This window comes from Balaenoptera musculus, chromosome 6 (assembly GCF_009873245.2).
Source record: "Balaenoptera musculus isolate JJ_BM4_2016_0621 chromosome 6, mBalMus1.pri.v3, whole genome shotgun sequence".
NCBI lineage: Eukaryota > Metazoa > Chordata > Mammalia > Artiodactyla > Balaenopteridae > Balaenoptera > Balaenoptera musculus.
Window position 1 is genome coordinate 48,473,079 of NC_045790.1, and position 20,411 is coordinate 48,493,489.

At 37.1% G+C, this 20,411-nt stretch overlaps 1 protein-coding gene across 2 annotated transcripts in view; it reads right to left on the reverse strand.

Moving 5' to 3' along the window:
* ADAMTSL1 (ADAMTS like 1) overlaps nt 1–20,411 on the reverse strand; it is a 1,026,618-nt gene that overhangs the window by 418,135 nt on the left and 588,072 nt on the right. The gene's annotated exons all lie outside the window — the stretch shown is intronic.

Consider the following 20,411-nt stretch of genomic DNA (forward strand, 5'->3'; position numbering starts at 1 on the left):
GAATGGATACAAAAACAAGACCCGTCTATACGCTGTCTATAGGAGACCCACTTCAGACCTAGGGACACATACAGACTAAAAGTGAAGGGATGGAAAAAGATATTCCATGAAAATGGAAATCAAAAGAAAGCTGGAGTAGCAATACTGACATAAGACAAGATAGATTTTAAAATAAAGATTGTTGCAAGAGACAAAAAAGACACTATATAATGATCAAAGCATCAATCCAAGAAGAAGATATAACAATCATAAATATTTATACACCCAATATAGGAGCATCTCAATACATAAGGCAAAAGCTAACAGCCATAAAAGGGGAAATCTACAGTAACATAATAAAAATGGGGGACTTTAACATCCCACTTACACCAATGGACAGAGCATCCAGACAGAAAATAAATAAGGAAACACAAGCTTTAAATGACACATAAGACCAGATAGATTTAATTGATGTTTTTAGGACTTTCCACCTGAAAGTGGCGGTTCTTCTCACATGCACATGGAACACTCTCCAGGATAGATCACATCTTGTGGCACAAATCAAGCCTCGGAAAATTTAAGAAAATTGAAATTGTATCAAGCATCTTTTCTGACCACAATGCTATGAGATTAGAAATCAATTACAGGAAAAAAAAACTGTAAAATACACAAACACATGGAGGCTAAACAATACGCTACTAAATAACCAAGAAATCACTGAAGACATCAAAGAGGAAATAAAAAAATACATTGAAAAAAATGACAATGAAAACACGACAACCCAAAACCTATGAGACGCAGAAAAAGCAGTTCTAAGAGGGAAGTTTGTAGCAATTCAATCTCACCTCAAGAAACAAGAAAAATCTCAAAAAAAAAAAAAAAAACTAACCTTACACTTAAAGGAACTAGAGAAAGAAGACGACAAACAACAAAATAACTGAAGGGAAAGAAATCATAAAGATCAGAGCAGAAATAAATGAAATAGAAACAAGGAAAACAATAGCAAAGATAATAAAACTAAAAGCTGGTTCTTTGAGAAGATAAACAAAATTGATAAACCTTTAGCCAGACTCATCAAGAAAAAAACGGAGAGGACTCAAATCAATAAAATTAGAAATGAAAAAGGAGAAATTACAACTGACACAGCAGAAATACAAAGGATCGCGAGAGACTACTACAAGCAACTATATGCAAATAAAATGGACAACCTGGAGGAAATGGACAATTCTTGGAAAGGTACAACTTTCCAAGACTCAGCCAGGAAGAATGAGAAAATATAAACAGACCAATTGCAAGTAATGAAATTGAAAGTGTTATCAAAAATCTTCCATGAAATAAAAGTCCAGGACCAGATGGCTTCACAAGTGAATTCTAACAAACATTTAGAGAAGAGGTAACACCTATCCTTCTCAAAGTCTTCCCAAAAAATTGCAGAGGGAGGAAAACTGCCAAACTCGCTCTACAAGGCCACCATCACCCTGATACCAAAACCAGACAAAGATATCACAAAAAAGAAAATTGCAGACCAATATCACTGATGAACATAGACACAAAAGTCCTCAACAAAATTCTAGCAAACAGAATCCAACAACACATTAAAAGGATCATACACCATGATCAAGTGGGATTTATCCCAGAGATGCAAAGATTCTTCAATATAAGCAAATCAATCAATGTGATACACCATATTAACAAATTAAAGAATAAAAACCATATGATCATCTCAATAGATGCAGAAAAAGCTTTTGACAAAATTCAACACCCATTTATGATAAAAACCCTCCAGAAAGTGGGCATAGAGGGAACCTACCTCAACATAATGAAGGCCACATATGAGAAACCCACAGCAAACATCGTTCACAATGGTGAAAAACTGAAAGCATTTCCTCTAAGATCAGGAACAAGACAAGGATGCCCACTCTCACCACTATTATCCAACATAGTTTTGGAAGACCTAGCCATGGCAATCATAGAAGAAAAAGAAATAAAAGGAATCCAAATTGGAAAAGAAGAAGTAAAACCGTCACTGTTTGCAGATGACATGATACTATACATAGAAAATCCTAAAGATGCCACCAGAAAACTAGTAGAGTTAATCAATGAATTTGGTAAAGTTGCAGGGTGAAAAATAAATGCACAGAAATCTCTTGCATTCCTATATACTAACAATGAAAGATCAAAAAGAGAAATTAAGGAAATAATCCCATTTACCACCAAAACAAAAAGAATAAAACACCTAGGAATAAACCTACCTAAGGAGGCAAAAGACCTGTATGCAGAAAACTATAAAACACTGATGAAAGAAGTCAAAGATGACACAAACAGATGGAGAGATACACCATGTTCTTGGATTGGAAGAATCAATATTGTGAAAATGAAAATACTACCCAAAGCAATCTACAGATTCAGTGCAATCCCTATCAAACTACCAATGGCATTTTTCACAGAACTAGAACAAAACATTTTACAATTTGTATGGAAACACAAAAGACCCCGAGTAGCCAAAGCAATCTTGAGAAAGAAAAACGGAGCTGGAGGAATCAGGCTCTCTGACTTCAGACTATATTACAAAGCTACAGTAATCAAGACAGCATGGTACTGGCACAAAAACAGAAATATAGATCAATGGAACAGGATAGAAAGCCCAGATATAAACCCACACACCCATGGTCAGCTAATCTATGACAAAGGAGGCAACGATATACAATGGAGAAAAGACAGTCTCTTCAATAAGTGCTGCTGGGAAAACTGGACAGTTACATGTAAAAGAATGAAATTAGAACACTCCCTAACACCATACACAAAAATAAACTCAAAATGGATTAAAGACCTAAATGTAAGGCCTGACACTATAAAACTCTTAAGAGGAAAACATATGAAAAAACACTCTTTGACATAAATCACAGCAAAATCTTTTTTGATCCACCTCTTAGAGTAATGAAAATAAAAACAAAAATACACAAATGGGACCTAAAGAAACTTAAAAGCTTTTGCACAGCAAAGGAAAGCATAAAGAAGATGAAAAGACAACCCTCAGAATTGGAGAAAATATTTGGACTAATTTCCAAAATATATAAATAGCTAATGCAGCTCAATATAAAAAAAAACAAACAACCCAATCAAAAACTGGGTGGAAGACCTAAATAGACATTTCTCCAAAGAAGACATACAGATGGCCAAGAAGCACATGAAAAGATGCTCAACATCACTAATTATTAGAAAAATGAAAATCAAAACTACAATGAGGTATCACACTGGTCAGAATGGCCATCATCAAAACATCTACAAACAATAAATGCTGGAGAGAGTGTGGAGAAAAGGGAACCCTCTTGCACTTTTGGTGGGAAAGTAAATTGATACAGCCACTATGGAGGACAATATGGCGGTTCCTTAAAAAACTAAAAATAGAACTACAGTATGACTCACCAATCCCATTACTGGGCATATCCCCTGAGAAAACCATATTTCCCAAAGACACATGCACCCCATTGTTCATTGCAGCACTATTTACAATAGCCAGGCCATGGAAACAACCTAAATGTCCATCAACAGAGGAATGGATAAAGAAGATGTGGTACATATATACAATGGAATATTACTCAGCCATAAAAAAGAACGAAATTGGGTCATTTGTAGAGATGTGGATGGACCTAGAGTCTGTCATACAGAGTGAAGTATATCAGAAAGAGAAGAACAAATATCATATAATAACGCATATATGTGGAATCTAAAAAAGTGGTACAGATGAACCTATTTGCAGGGCAGGAATAGAGACACAGACATAGAGAACAGACGTGTGGACACAGTGGGGGATGGGAAGGGTGGGATGAATTGGGAGATTAGGATTGACATGTATACACTACCATGTGTAAAACAGATAGCTAGAGGGAACCTGCTGTATAGCACAGGGAGCTCAGCTCGGTGCTCTGTGATGACCTAGATGGGTGGGATGGGGGAGGGGGTGAGAGGGAGGTCCAAGAGGGAGGGGATATATGTATACATATAGCTGATTCACTTCGTTGTACAACAGAAACTAACACAACATTGTAAAGCAGCTATACTCACCACCACCCCCAGCAAAAAAAAAAAAAGCTGAGCTGGACTTCCGGGGGAGTATCGTCATCCCGAGTCTGTCTGTTACCGCTCACTCGAGATAAGCCTTAAGAAGACTCTCTGATTCCCAGGAAATGTGACTCTTTGTTCCTGCCGTCTACAATTTGATGTCTTCAAAAAAATTCTATCCCACTCACCAGTCTCCCAATCTCAGAGAATCCAAGTTTATATGGGCAATCATAAGGCAGACAGGTACACCCTTTCAAGTTGCTGTTCCCACACTGATTTGCTGTCTTTCAAATGCTGGCACTTTTCAAAACTACAAAATCACCCTCATTTTAGATAAATGTATCATATTCTATATAAAGAAATATTGTTACTTTCAATCTCAGTTGGACTTCAGCCACTTTTTGATCAGTGGTTCCTGCAGAAATAAAACTATTAAGAAAACAAACAAACACAAAACATAGCAAAGAAAAAAACATTTGCCTCCATTTCCAAAGTACATTCTGTAATTATCTAACACCTAATACTGATTTGCAAATAATTTAATTCTGCTCCTGAGTTAAGTCTTCCCTTCACTGTATTGTATTACTTTTTGAGTGAGAGCTTATTTAATTTGAGTGAAATATGATAGTAAAGTGGTAATGTTTGAGTTTGGAAAAGTCCTTGTTATTAAAAGACACTATCAAATTGTGGACAATAATATTAATATTAATGTCTACTATATACTGAGTGTCTGCTATAGGTATCTGGTCCAGTATTAGGTATTCTGTGCACATTATCTCTAATTTTCCAACAACTGAAAGGCTTCATTATTCCCACTTAATAGATAAGAAAACTGAGGTTGAGAAAGACTAGGAGGCTGAAAGCCATATACCTACTCAGGAAAGAGAGAACCAGGGATTGGAACCCAGGTGTGTCTAACTCTAAAGCATATACAACAACAATAATAATACAAAAGGAACAAGATGTACTCAAGACGTGGAAAATCCTAACACTAGATTAAACCTTGGAGGCTGAGCCTGGGGGTTAACTGCACCTTATTTTCCACATCAGTACATAACCTGCTTCTCAATTCTGGTAAAGCCAGTAAGTAAATGACATCTAGATACATACTGTACGTTGGGAACATCTCCAAGAGAACCACACTTGGCAGTAGAATGTAATGTGAAAGAACTTCAGTGCAGAAAAGCTTGTATTTCTTGAAAGTTCAAGTTTGTTAAATCGGAATATCAATTTTACTTAAGTAACAAAGTGACTATTCCACTGCAAGGATTCTAATTCTTGCCAAGCATGAATTTCTTCACTGAAGGCATTTATCTGGGCATAAAAGCCTCATCTGAGAATTATGCAGTAAAAAATATTTTCTTCTGTTTTTTAAAAAAATTCTTAAAAAAACAGTTAATATAAAACAGCTGAAAGATTTTCTTCATATTTTAACAAAATAAAATTCACCTCTGGAAATGAAAACAAACATTAGAAATTTCAGTCCAAAATGGTTTCTGAGGAAAGTTATAGGCCACCAATAACAAAGGATTTAAGTAAATGCATCTGCTCAATGAAAACTATGAAACAGTTACAGGACTATATTTAGTGAGTTAAATATTGTACCAATTAATGAATCAGAAACTGGTTCAAGTATAAAAGAACAAAATATAAATAAAAATATAGTTTAAACCAAATTTGTACAGAAATTTCCTTATTTATATCAGCTCTTTACTCCTAACCAGTCATTTATTAATTTTGACTTAGTTCCTTTTCTCAAAAAAGGAAATCACCTCAACATCAAGCTATCATTTGTGATTTATTTTAATTCACTTATAATGAGATTAGTATAGGCTTGAAGCATACTTTATCGGTCTCCAATTAACACATAACAAACCATCCAAACTCTTCCAATACTTAACATCCTAATGTTATCTTAGTTTCTATTACCATAATTTAACAACCTTAGAAGAGTGGAATTGCCATGGAAAATTAAAAGCTCTCTTTCCAGGCTTTAGCCATTTGTTGGCTTTTATCCCCCCTGCTTACATAAATCTTTAAAAGAGGAAGGTATATTCATTCATCTCTCATTAAGAATAAAAAGGATCTGGTAAATACATCAATTTAAATTAAAAATTCTTCACATCTCCTCTCTAAGCAAACAGATCCTTCTGGTGACACAATCAGATTCATCCTTCGTGTTAGTGAACCGTTATAAGAAAATCTGATAAATGTGTATATTAAATGCCAGAGTTCTTAAGGACAATTACACTTGTATTAGGCTCATGAAGCTTTGCCTTTGATTTTCAAAAAACCAAAGAGTGCTGCTAAGTCAGAACAGGTTACTGTATTTCTCTGAGTACCTGCTGCCTTTCAAATACGGACTCAGGGGCAAAGAATTCTGAAGTAAGACAGTCCATCTGCTTATCTCTCTCTCTCTTGTTTTGGTCATCCAAAAGGACACTCTGAGCTCTTTACAAGAGAACAGACATAAAACCATGGCAGCAATTCACGCCAGAAGGACTCCGGGTCCTTTAGACCATGGGTCTGAAAATGACCATGAATTGGACAAGCCCGGCAGATTGAGAGCCTCAGCCGGGGCTTCACGGAGTACTGGAACACTGATTTCCTCCTTCACTTCAAGTGAGCCTTTCAGTACTCACGGGAGGCATAGTGCAGGAGGGGGTCCCTACGGAGCCGGTTAAAATACTTCGCCATTTCTAGGGCTTTTTCCAAAGACCTCCAGAGGAATAACAAATTCTGAGAACACCCAAGGGAACGAAGTGCAAATGCACTGCTGGGCTGCTTTTCACGTTCCACGACATATTATCGTAAGAGTTTCTTTCGGGAAACAAAACTTGATACCAATGAACTTGGCCATTAAAAAGGAAGCTATACGAACCTGCGGACACGGTGTGTGAAGCTATCCTCAGATGCTCACTACCCTAATCTGTGGGTCAAACTGGATGCCGAAAACCTAGGGGCTAGAACTGGAGTCCGTGCACCACAGATGGTTAGTGGTGGTCTTGCTTTGCACGGGGAGAAAAGGAGTTAGAAGACACGCCATCCCTGTGCATCTCCTAAGTCCCGAGTTCTCATTTTCCCCTTATCTCTCTCTGTCTCACTCTTGTGCTTAAAAAAGTCATTCTTTAATGCTCTACATTTTATTCCATGTTTAAAATAATTATTTAATTCTAATTTAGAATGTCTTTCATGAGAATCAAAATGAGCCTTTTTCATGTGGAAATTTTGTGTGGCACTTGGTCCCAACAGGATGAGTCGATTCAGCACTGTCCCTTCTTCAAAAAGTAACTATGGGGGCTTCCCTGGTGGCGCAGTGGTTGAGAATCTGCCTGCCAATGCAGGGGACACGGGTTCGAGCCCTGGTCTGGGAAGATCCCACATGCTGTGGAGCAACTGGGCCCGTGAGCCACAACTACTGAGCCTGCGCGTCTGGAGCCCGTGCTCCGCAACAAGAGAGGCCACGATAGTGAGAGGCCCGCACACCGCGATGAAGAGTGGCCCCCGCTTGCCGCAACTAGAGAAAGCCCTAGCACAGAAACGAAGACCCAACACAGCAATCAATCAATCAATCAATCAATCAATCAATCAATCAATCTTAAAAAAAAAAAAAAGTAACTACGTAAAAACAGAGAGTAGAATGGTGATTACCAGGGCCTCGGAGGCATGGGAATTGGGGAGATGTCCTTTAAGGGTATGAACTTGCAACTAGTAGATAAATAAGTCTTGGAGATCTAATGCACAGCCTAGTGATTATAGACAACAAGACCATATTGTAAACTTGAAAGTTGCTGAGAGACTAGATCTCAATTGTTCCCACTACAAGAAAAGAAAGAATAATTATGTGACATGATAGAAGCATTAGCTAATGCTAAAGTGATAATCATATTGCAATATATACATGGATCAAATTAACTCACAGGCCTTACACTTACACAATGTTATATGGTCAATTATATCTCAATAAAAAAGTATCTACAGATGACTATGCTTATATTGTATATTCATTATATATCTCTGAATGATTGGAGATGTTCTAGTATGCATCCCTAGTTATTTATTAACATTAATAGATTTGAAGTATTTTTAACAAACATTTAATGAATGTATATTGACTGTGAACATGAATCCCATTTTACCCACACCAATCCCCCCTGAATAGTCACGTACTCCCAGACAACCACCTATGTCAAATAAGAAATTTACTTACAAGAGTCTACATAACAAATAATGTTTAATCTGGTATCACTTGCCTATGAAAAACTGATCTTAAATGTTAAAGGTGTCTTGGACCTTCTTCCTGGTAAACGTCAGTTTTTTTCCATTTAAGGTTAAAGCTCCTTCATTAGACAAAGCCGCCAAAATTCTAGGAGTAATGTATCCCCAACACACATACGACCTCCAGTGGAAAAGTACCTTTGAAACAAGGAGACAGAGGTCTTTGGTGCTATGGGACTTACAAACGCAAGCATAAAAGCTATCTCCCCTCTTAAGCATTTAGTTGAAAGGTCCCTGAATGTCATATAGGATGCCTATTTGTTTTGCACTGCCTCTTCTGCATGTGATGTATCACGTGGCTCAAACAGATTAGTGCTCAGGGAGAGATTTATTTTTTTTTCTCGCTAGATAGATATGCAAGCCAAACTATTATGACAATTTGATAAATGTAGCTTTTGAAAATGCTTTCTGTTGTAATAATACAGCAAACAACAAGGAGGCCATGCAGCCAGGCGTCATCCATCAGTAGGTGAGCTGGCGGGGAACAGACCAGACCCTGGTGTCACACCAGTTCTTCCTGATCTGCTAGGGGCTCTAATGTGGCCTAAGGACCCAAAATAAGAGTTGGCCTGAAAGCTGAATTTTAAAAGCAATTTTAAAAAGAAGAAGGGGTAACGGAATTCCACACTGAAAAACGGTGCCATAAATTGAGTCCTCGACGTGAAACTGTTTCTTTGGCATAGGTAACATATTTTTGTAACATTAGTTTTACAATTCAACACTTCTGCTCTATACTAATCTCTCATTATAAAGACATTCTGAATGCTGTGCCAGCTTGGAGACTCTGATTTATGTATACAGAGAGAGTTACTAAAACTTAATGTGTAGACCAAATTCAGTATAAATGGAAACCACATAGGTTTAGGAAAAACATTCTAAAATGACATCTTCTCTGTTCTTTGATCTTCTCTTGACCATAGGGAACTGTACTTTTACAGATTCCTGAGCGGCAGCTTAGAGGCTGCAGAGCTGTTCAATTAAAATATAGATACACATGAGGATACTACAGACTGAATTTTGGAGTTTGGCCTGTGAGTTTCAAATTGGTTTATTTGCTATTATGAGTGTCTGGTATGTTCTAAATTACAACTAGAAAAACCAGTGCCAATTTCTTTTCCCAAACAAGTATGATTTTACATATCTCTGCCTATTCTTCAAAGACAGACATGCTACAACAAAGCATTGAGTTCTCACAAATAGCGGCTAGGGTTATGAAAATGAGGAGGGCACTCATGTAATCAAAAGAGAAGAAGGCAAGAACAAGACACTGGAAACCACAGTGATCATGCCCAGCTTCTAATGAAACCAGAAACTGCCCCGAGCAGACTGCTCAGATAATCTAATGAGACAACATACAACACACAATCTCAAAGTGAAGAGGAGCCCCTGGGCAGGACGTTCTGGTTCACAAATTCTGGTAGAATGCTTTCTGATTTACAGTCACTTCACACATTTATTGAGCATCCAATCGGAACCAGTACTAAGCCAAGGCATTGTGAAAGGTACAAAAATGAGGACTCCCCTGACCCTTTTCAAAGGTATAATTTAGTTGTAAAATAATCCACAAGTCCAAATAGAACACATATCAGTATAATGTAGCATCAACAGCTAATGGGCATGGTCTGGATACTAAATACGGAGGTATTAGACAAAGGGACTGACTGATGAGAGACAGAAGTAACTTACAAAGGTGATATCTTAGGAGGGGTGTCCTGTATGGGCCATACAAGTCCCAAGAGGGTGATGGGAGAAAGGAGAATTCAAAACACAGCCTTCCCTCCCTGCTCCTGCTTCCTAAAGTACGGCAGTAGGTTACTGGCCCCCATAGTCCATTCGGTCAATTCACCCAGCACTGACTGAGTACCTGCTTTGCAAAACAGGGAGACATAAAGAAAAGCAAGATACAACCTGTGCCCATCGTGCTGACAGTCTAGTGGGGGACAGGGTCTTATTAATAACTATAACACAAGCCAGGTTAGGTAAAAGTGATTAAAAGTGGTGCAAACATAGTGCCTTAGAAATATAGCAAAGTGAGACTAGGGGCCACTGCTGGAGGTTACTTTAGATAACACTGAGGGTTTGTGGGCATGGGCAGTGGGAGGCGTTGTAGGAAGAGGGCTCGTCAGGAGAAAAGGCACAGAGTCCGCAGCATGGCCATCAGTTGAAAGGATCAGGACACAGGCCTGCAGCCACCCAGGATACTTTCCACTTTTAGAAAATGTATTTTTGGTTACTTGCTTTTCTCCTTTGCAGTCCCTGTGTGTGATCTCTGAGTTCCAGTGCCCAGCGAAGCATGGTTTACTGTTAGCATTCCACAAGCATTTATTGAGAAATGCAAGGAAGGAAGGAAGGAAGGAGGGAGGGAGGGAAGGAAGGAAGGAGGGAGGGAGGGAAGGAAGGAAGGAAGGAGGGAGGGAGGGAAGAAGGAAGGAAGGAAGGAGTAGAACAGAAGGAAATGCTATAAGGATAATTTCAGGTCACAAAGAATTTTTGGCCTCATATTTGCTCTAATTTTTGAACCTGAAACCCAATTAGAATCTTTCTACAATAAACCAAAGATGAAAAGTTTACAACGAAACTAAATAGCTACCAAAGGAAAGAAACTTTGGCTCTTTTCTACGGACATGTTTATTTTCACATATTTACTCAAAGTTGTATTTGTCACTGCAATGCATTTGTTCCCTCTGAAAGAGGGCGAGGGGTGGGGGTCAGCGGGATTGCTGCCTTTGGCTAGAGATCCACCAGCAGGAAGGACATGTACTTTATAACACATACACACATGCCATAAGATTTGCAAATGATCTTACATTTGCTCGGGACATGTACTTTATAACACATACACACATGCCATAAGATTTGCAAATGATCTTACATTTGCTCGGTAGCCAAAAGAGGCAAAGAATGAGAATAAAAACAAATGTGTTTTAGCAACATCAAGTCCAACTTTTCCATCTTCCCCATGAGGAAAATGTGTATTATGAAACTCTAGGACTCTCACAACCTCACCCCATACAGCCCTGGAACTGGGAATTTATGAATTATTTTGGCTAGAGACAAAAGCTCTTCGATATGCCTGTATCACCCAGATGTCCACTGCAAAATGAGGGCCTGGAGAATCACAACATTTTTCTTTAAAACCATTCATATTCAGAGCAGTTTTAGACTCCTCTTCCTATCTAACAGCAAAATGGGCCACACATTCGATTTGGAGTTGAAGGGCACCTTAGACATTCTTTCAATATAAACATTTATTGAACACCTATTCTGTTCCAGGCACTGTCCACTTGACATCGTAGATGAGCCACCTAAATCCCAGAGAAACTGAGAACCTAATCCTACATCACACAGCTAGAAAAGAGTGGGGTCAATATTCAAAATTAGTAGTTTGATAAAAAAAAAATAAAGGGGATAATCCACAAAATAGGATAAAGTTTCTATCAGAGGCAATGAGACACACGGTTTTTCTTAAGAGTCAGGTTCCCAAATAGGTGACTGTTTCCCATAGGAAAGGATCTCTATCTTGACTAATGAGTCCTACCGCAAAGCCAAGGTAGAGCTTGGCCCTGAAGCTATTTGAGCTTGGCATGTGTAGTTATGGGCTTCAGCTGATGATCACACATAAATATGATGTTACTTAGCGTTCTGTACTTATTTTTTTCTGTCTCTAGGTAAAGTATCCATTCCCCAATGTATGTAATTCTGGTATCTCTCTTTTTTTGTTTTCTCTTAATATCTTATGTTCTTTTATTTCAATCTCTCTCTCTCTCATTCTCACAAACACACACGCACGCACACACGTAGGCACACACCCTTTCGTCCCTTTATCCCGCACCCCCCATCCCCAGTGGTTGAAACTAAGCAAAACAGAGTTAGATAAACTCCTCTCTTCTATTGTATTGATACAAATTGGGATCAAACAGATGAAATAGAATTCAAGGAAGTCTTTCTTTTTTTAGGGGGACAGGGATAATGAATGCTGAATTGAAGGTGGAAAGTTAAACTCTATGGTTAAGTAATTTAATGAAATTGAGGGGAAGTTGACCTCAGAGAAATTGCATAAACCACCCCAGTCACTGGGAATTAACTTAGTTAGTCACTAACAACCTGGAGGTTTAAAGGGTCATATCTATAAGCTTAATAATGGAATGGAAGAAAATTTCAGAAATCACTAAGTCTATTCGCCACTTTGGGCAAGGTTGATCTTGAGTAATACTAGACAACTGGAGAACTACACAGAAAGGTTATTGCTGTGGCTCACAGGAGTACAGAGGAAATCACTACGTTTATGTCCTGACATGCTGGTGTCCATGACTTTTCCTCCCACACTGCAGATTAAGTCATTCTATAAAAACCTGAATGAGGAAGTTAAACATAAAGAAATCTCTTTATCAGAAAATATCTTCTTTTCTTCATAACTCCAACCTCTAAATTCTCAGAAAGCTGGAGACAAACCTCATCATTTCACTATCATGCCCTCCAATAGAGCAGCAATTCTAACACTGGATACACATTAAAGTATTTGGAGAGCTTTTACAAAATTATTGATGGCAGGGCTCCAACCCCAGAGATCCTAATTTAATTGGTCTTCAGTGGAGCCCAGATATTTGTATTTTTTATAAAGCTTTCCAGGTGACTCTAAAGTACAGCCGGGCTTAAGAACCAGCGCTACAGATGTATTACCTATTTACAGAACTGGGGGAAATTCTCTTAGTTCTTAAAATATCTAGCAACTATAATCAGTAGAAACTCAATATAATCAGTAGAAACTTAATAATATGATAAATTCCCAACAGCAAACTCTTGTCCCTTGGGCTTTATATCCTTAGTTACACCTAGAAATTTGCCTAATACATAGTAGATGTTCAATAAATATTTATTAAATGAATGCATGAAAATTGAGATTCAGTCTTAAAGGTCATATGTTTCTGAGAATTTATTCATTTTTTTCTAGGTTATCCTATTTTTTGGCATATAATGGTTCATAATAGTCTCTATCACCCTTTTAATTTCTGAAGCATCCATTGTAATGTCTCCTCTTTCATTTCTGATTTTATTTATTTGCATCTTCTCCCTTTTTTTCCCCTCAGTCTGGCTAAGGGTTTGTCAATTTCATCTTTTCAAAAAACAAACTCAGTTTAGTTGATCTTTTCAATTGTTTTTCTATTCTCTGATTTGTTTTTGCCCTAGTTCTTATTATTTCTTTCCTCTGCTAACTGTGGGCTTAGTTTGTTCTCCTTTTTCTAGTTCAGGCCAGTAACAAACAAAAATATTGAAGCAGTAATCTAAAACCTCCTGACAAAGAAAAGCCCAGGACCAGATGGCTTCACAGGTGAATTCTACCAAACATTTTAAAAATAATTAATGCCAATCTTTCTTAAACTCTTCCAAAAAACAGAAGAGGGAATACTTTCAAACTCAGAAACTGAACAAGAAAAACAAAGCTGGAGGCATCACATTTCCTGGTTTCAAACTACATTACAAAGTTATAGTAATCAATACACTATGTTACTGGGACAGAAACAGGCATATAGACCAATGGAACAGAATAAAGAGCCTGGAAATATACCTGTGCTTATACAGTCAACTAATCTTTGACAAGGTGCCAAGAACACACAATGGGGAAAAGATAGTCTCTTCAATAAATGGTATTAGGAAAACTGGATAGCCACGTGCAGAAGAATTAAACTGTACCCTTATCTCACACCAAGTACCAAAAATTAACTCAAAATAGATGAAAGACTTAAATATAAGTCTTTAAACTGTAAAACTACTAGAAGAAAACATAGGAAAAAAGCGCCTTGACACTGGTCTTAGCAACAATTCTTTGGTCATGACAGCAAAAACACAGGCAACTAAGACAAAAATTGACAAGTGAAGTTGCATCAAACTAAAAAGCTTCTGTACAGCTAAGGAAACAATCAACAGAGTGAAAAGCCAACCTACCTAGTGGAAGAAAATATTTACAGACCATATGTTTGACAAGGGGTTAATATCCAAAATATATTTTTAAAAAACTCATATAACTGAAGAGTAAAAAAAAAATCCCAAATAACCCAATTTAAAAAATGGCCAGAGGACCTGGATAGACATTTCTCAAAAAAAGACGCACAAGTGGCCAAAAGATACATGAAAAGATGTTCACCATCACTACCATCAGGGAAATGCAAATCAAAACCACAAGGAGATATCACTCACATCTGTTAGAATGGTTATCATCAAAAAGATAAGTGGGAGAGGAGGTAGAGAAAAGGGAGCCTTATGCACTGGTGATGGAAATGTAAATTGGTAAAGGCATTATGAAAAGCCGTATGGGGATTCCTCAAAAAATTAAAAATAACTAGTATATGACCCAGCAATTTCACTACTGGGTATATACCCAAAGGAAATGAAATCTGGATCTCGAATAGGTATATACCTGTGTTCATTGTAGCATCACTCATAATGTAGCCAAGCTATGAAAACAACTTAAAGGTCCCTTGATGAATGAATGGATAAAGAAAATGTGGTATGTACATACAATGGGGTATTATTTAGTCTTAACAAAGATGGGAATCCTGCCATTTGTGACAACACAGATGAACCTGAAGGACATCATGCTGAGTGAAATAAGCCAGACACAGAGAGACAAATACTGAATGATCTTGCTTACATGTGGGACCTAAAATAGTAAAACTCATAGAAGCAGAGAGCAGAATAGTGGTTGCCACGTGCAGAGGAGGGGGGGGAAATGAGGAGATGTTGGTCAAAGGGGACAATGTTTCAGTTGTGCAAGATGAATGAGTTCTGAAGACCTAAAGTACAGCATGGTAATGACAGTTAACAATGCTGTATTGCATCCTTGAAATTTGCTAAGAACATAGATCTTAAATCTTCTTAACACACACACACACACACACACACACACACACACACACACACACACACTACGGAGATGGGATGGATATGTTACTTAGCTTGATTGTGGTGATCTTTTCACAATGTACACATTTATCAAAACATCAAGTTGTACACCTTAAATATATATTATTTTCACATGTCAAAGATACCTCAATAAAGTAGTTTAAAAAAAAAGAAAACTGAGTAGAAATAAAAAACTTCAGAAAAGCTATTGAACAAACCAAATAAGGAATTTTTAAATAAACAGAAAAAGACAGCCAAGAGTTACAAATTCCCAATATGGCTAGTAAAGGTTATGGACACTAAACACATTTCCACCATCTTTTATTTCAACAAACAGGTTTATGGGACAAACCAGGCCATAAATTGGCCCCAAACATTCAGTCATTGACCTTAGTGTATTTTCCTCCTGAAAGAACATCAGATCTTGGAACAAAACATCCCTTTAAGATATATGACCTGGAATATTAGAAATCCTGGTAATACATTTAGAATAGGCTTTGACCCAAAAAGTTAAAGGAAGGCAACTGCAAACTCTTAAACATATATCCCAAAGTGTGAAATCTCCTCTAACACAATGAAAAGATCACCTCATATAAATGACATGACTAGTCGGACTCATTCTGAACTTGTACATCTTTCTGTTAAACAAACCTCAAACATTTCCAAGGAAAACAAGGCTGATAACACACAACATTTGATGAAGAATAACAGATAAATCTTGCTTTGGGGCTCACTTGTGCTGGAAGTCCTAAAACCTCTTAAGTCTTGTGAACCTTAATTGGATGTTATGACAGAGATGAGGTGAATTTAAAAGAAAAAACATCTGTTTAAGAAGCCAAATCTTAACATTAAAATTTTCCTTTTGGTATTTATTATTATACACCAAATCTTAAAATTAAAATATTTCTTTCAGTGTTTATTGTTATGCAGTGTATAAATTATTTGCTAACTAAAGCTTATATTCATGTATCAATATTATTATGGGAGAAAAATTGTATTTGCAATTAAAAAAAAATCAGAGGAGTTAGCTTATTTTCCCTTAGCACAATTATTATGAAATGACAAGTCTGAATGATCTTCCCCATTCCTGTGAGATAATCTTCCTTGGGATATTTATTTTAATTTTTTTGCACTTATATTGACAACATTCTGGCAGCCACATCCCTTTGGAATAATATCACAATCTTAATTTTTTTAGGCACCTCTATAGTGTGATGATTTTTATCTCTTGTTCATCTAATAATTTTGTTCAACTCAAAAAATTTTTATTCAACTCAAGAATTCAATTCAAAATTTATTAACTTTTTAAAATGTTTTCATCCTTTATAGGTATGCCTCTTTCTTTTGTTATTTGGGTATCTATGAAGTCAACAAGTATTTCATTTTATCAGTTGGGATTTAACAAAATATTCGTACTCTTAATGTATTAAATACCTATTGTATTAATTTATGAATCCATAGTATTAATTAGTCTGGAGATTAATTTGGCATTTCAGAAAGTGAAAAAAGGTCATAAAAGACCTTTAAATCTTCTTCAGCCACCAATGCAAAGGCTGACACTACACTTAAGAGTATCAGCTGACTCACTCACTGCTATCTTTTTTTTTTTCTAAAAGATATCTGCACCACCATGTTCAGTGCAGCATTATTTTTTTTTAACATCTTTATTGGAGTATAATTGCTTTACAATGGTGTGTTAGTTTCTGCTGTATAACAAAGTGAATCAGCTATACATATACATATATCCCCATATCTCTTCCCTCTCGCGTCTCCCTCCCACCCTTCCTATCCCACACCTCTAGGTGGTCACAAAGCACCGAGCTGATCTCCCTGTGCTATGCGGCTGCTTCCCACTAGCTATCTAATTTACATTTGATAGTATATATAAGTCCATGCCACTCTCTCACTTCGTCCCAGCTTACTCATCCCCCTCCCTGTGTCCTCAAGTCCATTCTCTACGTCAGCGTCTTTATTCCTGTCCTGCCCCTCGGTTCTTCAGAACCATTTTCTTTTTTTTTAGATTCCATATATATGTGTTAGCATACGGTATTTGTTTTTCTCTTTCTGACTTACTTCACTCTGTATGACAGACTCTAGGTCCATCCACCTCACTACAAATAACTCAATTTCGTTTCTTTTTATGTCTGAGTAAATGAGCTGCAGTTTACACCTTTGACCTTGATCTTGGCACAGACCTAATATAGGGGTACATGTGATGTTAGACACATTATTCTTAAGTGCCTTATGCATCTGGAACTCCTTTCAGGCAAAAAGCTAAATGACCTGGCTGAAGACAAACCTAGAGCTCTCAGAGACACATCTTTAGTATCAAATTTTTAAAAAATATGCTTAAGTCATTTAGGTTGCAGAAGGATCATTTCCACTAAACAACACACCATACGAGGTCAACCAGACAAATGAATTTGCTAAAAATATGATTTCAGAGTATTTAGTGGGAGAGGTGGAAAACTGGAGAGAGGAGAAGCAGCTTCTCAAGGTAGTCGGTACATTGTTTAATTCATGTGTAATAAAACAAAGGACCATCATAAAGTATAAGTAGGTAGAGTCTGTTTTTTAATTAAAAAAAAATAAAAGCAGACATTATATACCACTTGGTGATTAGCAACAACTGCATTATTAGAGTTACTCAATGAAACCTAATGGAATCTTACAGAAATTAGCAGAAGTTGTAGAAAAAATTTTATACAGTGCCTTCCTTTATTGCTCAAATCAAATTTGCAGCAAAAGGCAATAATCAATGCTGCAATATCAGAAATTGGGAAAATCAAGCACTGCTTACTTTCTGTGAGCCTAGAAAAAAGACAGGGGAGAAGCCAAGGAAAGGATTCTGCTCAGTATCTTCCTGGGTCAGGGCTGTTTTCCCAGCATTAAGTACTGCCAGTTGAGAATGAAGGATTTTATATTTAATGCTTGTTTATATTTTCACTGTGCTTTGCCTCCACTGATTTTTTTTTTCCCAAAAGATCAGAGAAGATGTTCTATACTCAGGGGATTAACCAAGCCTCCTCCAAGCTCCCAATCCATCAGGGAACATACTTAGCTCCAGAAGTTGAGCCACTGTCATCTATTCCATAAAATCTGACTATTTTAGCTTCCATTACAGTTCTATCATATTGGGAATAATTACTATCTGATATCAGACCTAAATGTGACCTATGAGATCATATCACCAGGGCTAGAAAATGGGCCTGGCAGGTTAACTCAGCAGGTGGATGGGAGTTACTTGGGCTGAATTGGAATGCTAACTATTACATTACAACACACATTCTAGTTACCTGCTGGGCCTCTAAAGACATATACATTCATAACCTCTGACCTTTCCCAAGAGTTATAAGGTGACTAAATTGAATTTGGATGCCTAAATATGGAGTGGAGAGATGAGAGAAAACTCATTATGTCCATTAACCATCAGAAATGAATTGCCACAGAAGACTATCCATGGTAGATTGCCAAAATGGTCCCAATTCTTTACCTGCCCTACATCGCATGGCTTTCCTTGTAACATTTTTGCTCTCGCACATTGACTTTGGACTTGGCTAGGTAACTTACTTTGGCCAATGTACATCTTTTAAAAAAATTATGACAGGACTATTTATCTGTGCCCGACATATATTTTGACACCATTCTTCAACGGGGCTTGTGTTGTGAAGTGACTTTATGCTGAACTGTACTGATTCTGGTTCTCTTGAGAAAAACAACACATAGGTTGATTCAGCTGTGCAGTCGCTTCTTTTACTATTTCTTTATGTTCTTACCAGATCTGGAAATGCCATCTGTTTGAAGATTTTTTTCTTTTTCTTCAAATCCCTAAAGAATAGGTGGTCCACTTCTCTCCCCATTCTTTTTTTACTTCCTATCCACACCAGTATGAGTTTACTGAATGTGTTTTCTCAATATTTGAGAGTCAAATAGGGACATATATACATTCATAATTTTAGAATTTACATTCTACTTTTTCAGTTCATTATAAGTAGATGACAGCCCTGACCCAAAGATGACACTGAGACCTCCCATAGTATCTTAATAAAATCCTAATGACTGGAGCCTTAATTTACTAGGTGACAAAAATGGTAGTTTTGAATATAACAGGACATCAATATTTGATGATTTGCCAGATGACAGACTTTCACTTGTGGTTTTAATTCATTCCTGAAGTTGTTTCTCAGTCTCTCACTCAGTACAAGGTTTTCACAATGTAACATTCACATCACTGAGCCAATGTGAAAGTTCCCATACATTTCTTACCAGCTTTGTGAGACACATGTTTTGGCTCATCCCTACAGAATATTCAAGCATGCTTACTTGGGCAAACTACATAATAGGAACATTCCAAATTTGTACCTTTTGGTTTTACCGATGTGTGTTTATCATGAGTTATGCCCCACGGTGCTATCACCATGTAGCATCACGTAGTACAGATTTAGGAAGTTTTTGATATTCATGATTAAGAGAACAGGTGAATCATTAGGATGAAAAGTCTATTCTTTCTTATCGGCTCACAGATCTGGTTTGATATGAAGCTGGCCTCCAATGAAGACAAACTCGCTAGTGGATTCAACCAACAGACTGATCTTCAGTGTAGACCCAAACACCAGAATGGCTAAATACCAGAATTGATCTGGTATCTTTCAAGATATGCCCTTTGGTCATTTTCCCCCTGGGTATGTTATTTCCACTTGGGCCTCTCTGGAACCAAAACGATATCTAGTTATCAATGGATTCAGTGAGGAAACATCTATTGAGCTCTTAATATCTCTCAGACCCTTTGCAGACCTGGGGGATATGGAAAAAAGTAAGACCTGGACCCTGATTTCAAGAAATTCTCACTCTTATTAGAATAAGTTGACATTTTCCTGAAACTATATCGCACCACTTTCTGCTGTTCATGAAAGGTCTAGAAGAATCAGCAGATACATAATCTTTCCTTCTTCTGTTTCATGTTTTATTTATAATATATAGTAATTTTGATCAAACCTCTTCCTTGCCACATATAACACTTTTCACTGTCGAATAAAATCTTTCATTAAAAAAATATTACCATAGTACTTTGTATTTTATAGTTTGGAGAAAAATCTAGTCATAGACCACACAGTTCAAGAAGCAGTTTTGAATTATTATTATTATTCTAAGTAAAGACTTTCCATTCTAACACCTCCAGCCTTTTCCTTTCA